Genomic DNA, 6,247 nt, shown 5'->3' on the forward strand with positions numbered 1-6,247 from the left:
GACTATTTACTTGATTCAAACTCATATCATTGTGTGGAAAACCAGTCAGCAGTCAGAAGACAGTACAACTACACCACGATCAACATTGTGATGGGCCGTAGATGTAGAATACCATGAGGTTGTGGTGGGTAAAATGTTTCAAATTATGTGTTTCCACAACATATATACATAGGGTGTATTAAACTTTTACATTGTGTTATATTAGGCTTAAATGACATCTACAAAGATGATTAAGAGGGCACACACAGCTCTCTCCCTCAGACAAGGGTCAACAACGCCAGACAGAGATAGACCCAGCGGCCTTGTGCTGCGCCAGTCTTAACCGGTAGAGAGGAGACTGCAGAGAGGAGACTGCTGAGAGGACCAGGAGGCTCAGACACAATAACGATAAGGGAAGTAACGAGGGGGGAGACGTCAGCAAGAACCTCACATTCCTTAAAGTAACCAGCTTGGACTGGGACAGGGGTCACACTGAGGTCACTCTGAGTGACGAGAACAAAGATGTAATGAGGGAGTGGACGGAGGCGGCACCTGCATTGAGGCTGATGTATAAATAATATGTGTTTGTGTTTGTTCGGGGCTTGGGAAAGACAGATGTGGAGGGAGGTCGTTGTCTTTAATACCGGACCCAGACCAGGTTTATTTGTGAAACTGTTGGTTACAAATAAATCTACGTGAATTGAACTCTGATCCAAACTCTCTGTGTCCTGTGGGTGTTTGATTACTGAGGTCCAGTGGGTGAGTATTCTGTGGCGTCTCACCAGCAGTCAGATAGGAGAGAGATACAAGTTTATATGCATCAGGTTAAGAGATTAGTTAGAATGGACCAAAAAAGAAGAAATCCAGCCACAACAAGGTATAACACAGTCAGCATTGCACTTAAGGGCAGTGTGACCACAACTGCTTGTGTTCTGCGATTTGAAATATAGGTGATTACCATTCAACTTGTTCAGCTCGCGGAGCTATTTGAGTTGGTTGGAATGGATCTCCTGAAGCTCACTGTAACCAAGGGTGGGAATCAATACATTTTTGTGTAATGGTTAATGAGTTCACAACGTGGGAAGAGGCCAAGCCTTTAAAGAATAAATAAGCAGAGCTTGTGGCCTATTGCAGTATTGATTTTGTATACAAATGTGGTGCCCCTCAGAGACTGCTTGGACACCAGGGTAGAAAAGTCATGACAAATGTTACTTATTATTGAGCCATACTCAAATAATAATAAATGCAGATTTGTTATCTGCTCAATACAATTTAAGATGAAAGCTAGAATCTGAAGCCCCTGGCATTAAAAGAAGCTTCTGCTCGCCACACCATTCACAAGCCAATGGTTTGGTTTAGAAGCTTAATGGCACCATCCAGAGGTGATATGACATACAAATGGCTGCTGTTATGTGGAATTTGTCAGGTTTCTCTGCAAATTTGCCAGAATAAAATCCCTACAATTTAATTAATTCCTTCAAGCTACAGTGTTTTACTGTCCAGTTATAACTCATGAAAAGATCATGGAAGGACAATGTTAATGTTGGAGATATTGTCCTAAAACATAGAAGCAGTGGTAGTAGTGCATGATGTCATTAACTATAACAGGGTGTCCGCGGGTCCTTAAAAAGTCTTAAATTGCTTTTCCTAAAAATAAGGCCTTAAAAAGTCTTAAATTGTCTTAAATTCAGATTGGATTGGTCTTAAATTTTTTGGGTGTCATGTCCAGGGGTTTTCCTGGGTCAAAATGGGTCTTCGGTGCTCCCAAAAAATATGTTGGCGCTGCTTGCACCGTCTATTTATGCAGGTCGGGCTGTTGAGTGATCAGCAGCTGTCCGCTCGGTCCATTCGCGCACCTCACAGTTGCGTATTGATCAGACAAGAAGACACGATTATCAACTCCAGTGTTTCCCCTATAACAGGGTGAAATCCCTCCCCCCCCGCAAACAATTCTCGGCTCGCGCGACAGAGCGATGCGCACGCCGGCATCGAAGCTCTGCCGTGATGCGCGCACACGGGTGAGCACCGCGTATTCGGTCCTATCAATCCCCTACAACGTGAAGCATCGGCTACTTTAGAAAACATGGCAGGATGCAAGTTCAACAACGGCTTGAAAAGAACGAGTGTTTCTGGTCACGGTCGGTGAAATGCTTCTGAATCTGCGTTATGTGTCGCGAGACTTTCCAGCGGTGGAATCTCACGAGCAGAGCAAGAAGCACAGAGACTAGCGAAGGCCGCCAGCAGCCCGCGGGGCTAGCTGCTGCTCCGCCACTAGCTCCTGCTCCGCCGCGAGCTCCTGCTCCGCCGCGAGCTCCTGCTCCGCCGCCCGCAACGACGTCAACTACAACGCTGGAGGTCACCGGAGGAAATCCAGCGCCTTGCAACAAAGAGCTCATCACCGAAGACCAACGCTGCAGTGCGTTCTTCATTCTGTTCCACGAGACTCTGGACCAGACCACCGCGAGCAGACAGCTGGACTTCATGTGCGCTATTGGTTAAATGACCAGGTCCAGTCAGGATCCTATGGAGCTCATGGGCCATGACACCGCCCAGGACCTACTTCAGCACCTCAAAGTAAGTCTAACATAAATATATGTATTAACTATCCTCTTGTATATGAGTATGTGTTTCATATAGTTAAGCTTTACTCATGTGTCAAGTTAATAACAGCTATGCATAGGCGCACTACACATTAATTAGACTAATTAAAAATAGTTTTAGAATGGTAGTAAGTAGAGTGGTGTTTACCTGTCAATATGTCTACATAGTGTTCACTAGGCTCAAGGGATGGCTCGCGTTGCTTAATTTGTAAAAATAGTATTCATTCCTATTTATCCAGTCTGACATTAATCTGAAGTGGTGGTGTCATGAAGAGATGTGGTGACTGTTGGCTAATGTCTGCCTTTTTTCTTTTTTCCAGGAGAATGGACCAAATGTCAACTGGAAGTTTTTATATTAATACAGTTTGAAAAGGATTGTTTTCCTAGTATATTCACAAAAGCTCAGGAGTAGACATGAACCTGTGCACAAACATCCATCACATAGAGACATGATAACTCACACACTCACCCACACACACATACATTCTATTATGTAAATGAATTTGCATTTTAAAAGCAGCTGGAATTGTTATTTTATGGATTTTTTTTGTTCAAAAGGAACTACGTTGCATGTATTTTTTAAATATATTTACTTAATTTTAGAGACATTTGTTCATGGGACTTAAATGTTCTGAAAATGTATTAATAAATATAATTTACAACAGCAATGACATTTGTGTTATCCTTTTGCATTACACCATACTGTTAATTTTGAACAGACATCAGTGTGTTTACTTTGAATTAATTAATTTAGATTAATGGATATTTCCATCGTAAATTAGGTCTTACATTTTATTTAGACGTGGTCTTAAAAAGTCTTAAAAAGTCTTAAATTTCACTGGTTTATTCCTGTAGACACCCTGTATAAGCAGTGCAATACCATCAAAATGCCAAAGTGTAAGTGTTTTAATCCACGAATGTAAAACTTAAATAAATTGGAAAACGAGCATCCTACTCTATACAAATCAACAAAATGGTAAATGAGAGGCCAACTCAACCTAATATATGCAAATGTTTAATTTAATTGATTATGAACCATCAACAGTGATTGTTACTTGGCAAGGCAACTTTATAAATCTGCTGATTTGCAAAAAATGTTAAAACATTTTTCTTACTGTATATATATTTGCATATTTCTGTATTTTTCTCTGCCCACTGAATGCAGCATTTAATACTGACGAAGCTCGAGAAGAGTTTGACCATAAAATGTCACTCAGCCAACATTTTGCCCTCCATCCAATTGGCATTCACTACAGTTAATGTCACATAAGGCCCAGAGGTAATTTCCCAGCATCACCACTAGGTGACAGTCTTTAATTTCCTTTCTCTCGTGCTTGGTGGAATGGTTTTGTCCTCTCAGCATGCCGCGTCCTCCACAAAGATGCTCAGGTGTCCAGGTTGCAACAGAGATAAAGTGACCACTTATTACTATAAGGACGCACATGCAGAGCATGCATCACAACAAAGCACACGTTGCTCAAAAGCCCACTAAGGATTCCTTGCCACTGTATGTTCAAGTATTAACTGTGTAAAAACTAAGGCCTTTGTTTAGTTTCCCACACTGCTATAGAGCAGTGACCTTCGACACCAAAGCAGCATTTTCTGTCTTTCGAATTTTGACTGCTTGTATGATGGAACCCACACAAAATTATTCAACCAATGCCAATCCGATGGTGATGGTCACTGGACGTGGTTGACAGCTTGAGAAGAACAGAGCTCCTACTTCAGAAGAACAGAGCTACTACTTCTCGCCAGCTTTCCTCTGCAATTCAGTAGAGAGTGAAGCGGTTTCTATCTCCACCGCTTCTGCGTTCCACCGCTCTACGCGCTTCGTTAATAATGGTAATTCATGTTGACGGGCAAATTACACAATTACCATTCTGTCGAAGCAAAAAAGGAGAAGACAGAGTTGTGACTCTTGCAGTACTCTGACATGTCGTACTGAACCCCCCCCCCCCCCCTTTGCACCATTAAACTCCTGTGGTTATACCAGTGCATCTCTGTGTGCAGCATCGCTTGTTTGTGCACAATGAGAGAACTCGATTAGGGCCCTGCCAGAGCGGAGCAGTGATCTGCCGAAACGTCGCCTGGGCAAGCAAGCTCTGCTGCAAAGTCGCAGCATCCCCCCCCCCCTCATCTCTCTCCAGCAGAGCGAAAAAGAGAGAGGCACAGAGAAAACGCGTCAACATTTGTGAATACATATCCGCCGATTTAGCTGTTCAGAGCTCTACCATTATTTCTCATCAAGCGCCGCTTACATTTGGGTTTTTTTCTTGGGCTGCTAGTTTGCGAGCCCCCGGGGTTGTAGCGGGACAAAGACGAGGCGGTGGAGCACACAGCGCCTCTCTGAATGGGCCAGGGCATATCTTTGTAGGGCACAGACTGCTGGATCAGCATTTTATGTTATTATGTGGCTTGCGGGGGGCCAACGGGAGCAGGAGGCGACATGCTATATCGCATGCTACATCTCTTCTTATTGTGATTTCTTTCTTTTTCTCTAATTTCAATCTGTTTTTTTATTGAATTCTGTTTCCATTTGTGCGCGTATTGTATCCTCTTCCATCCCTCGATCACAACTTCTACCATGAAGTCCAAAATCACATTCACAGTCCTGACGGGCGGGTGCCACCATTTTTTCACGAGCCACATATACTCCAAACATTCTGTCACTGGATAGGCATTTTTTCAGATGGACACATCTCAACTGTGTTCGAGACGTTGTCGAACGTCCTACCATACTAATTTTCGGAAATGCTGAAGATATTAGCTGTGTGAATATCTGTTAGCCAAATAAAATATATAGACATTACTCAATCTGCTTTAATTTACCCTTATGACGTTCTCAACGAGGGGAAAACAATAAACCAATCTGAGCAGATTGGGCTTCTTTGGGGGGCTTAAACAGACAGTCGGTATAAATGAGCGTTTTAGACCGGCTGAATACCGGTAAATTCAGTTTGTATTTTGTATCTTTCTTTCTAAACCTGAAACCCAAGTGTGAACCTGAAGCGTAAGACCCACTTGAACATGGACTTAAACCACTCCCAAGTGTTCCCTTTCATTTAAATGTGCATCTGATCAATACGCAACATTAAAGCAGCAATAATAGGCTTGGCAAATTGCCCATGGGCACGCTGGGGAATTAGGTTCATTGATCTAAGAGCTCCCTTTGCGCCTGTGGTGCCTCTTCAGTCTTGTGATAGGAATACATTTATTTATTTATATCCTCTTTTTTTCTCTATCTACTCCCTCACAGCCACTATCGTCGTTTCCCCTGGCCCTGCTTCTTTTTTCTTTTTTTTGCGGATTAATTTGTTCAGGCAGGTATCTTCCCCGCAGGCGCGTGACGCCGGCTTTGACTTTCACCCACCTTTGTTCCTTTGCAGTGTTTGTTTAGCTTTTGAGACGGCAAACACCGAGCGAATAGGCAAAAAGACAGCGGTCACTCAGGACCTATTCTGCTAATGGAGGCAGATTAGTCGAGCGACGGCATCCACAGAAACATCACTGGTATTGACTGCTTGGATTACATTTAGTGGCTTGATCGCAAAGTTCACTCTCCATGCGAAAGACTTCAAGGCAGACTTTTTTAGACTCATTACTCTCATACACTGTCCTCTCTTGACATGGTTCCAATTCCCGGACTTTTTTCAATTCAATTCTATTGA

The 6,247-nt window shown here is 43.0% G+C and overlaps 1 long non-coding RNA gene across 1 annotated transcript; it reads left to right on the plus strand.

Moving 5' to 3' along the window:
- The first annotated feature begins 1,598 nt into the window (after positions 1-1,598).
- LOC130202745 (uncharacterized) lies at positions 1,599-3,243 on the plus strand. Its single transcript, XR_008833398.1, has 2 exons — positions 1,599-2,553; positions 2,900-3,243. It is a non-coding gene; the product is annotated as an uncharacterized LOC130202745 (long non-coding RNA).
- Positions 3,244-6,247: the final 3,004 nt, after the last annotated feature.

Source organism: Pseudoliparis swirei, chromosome 12, assembly GCF_029220125.1.
Source record: "Pseudoliparis swirei isolate HS2019 ecotype Mariana Trench chromosome 12, NWPU_hadal_v1, whole genome shotgun sequence".
Taxonomy (NCBI): Eukaryota; Metazoa; Chordata; class Actinopteri; order Perciformes; family Liparidae; genus Pseudoliparis; species Pseudoliparis swirei.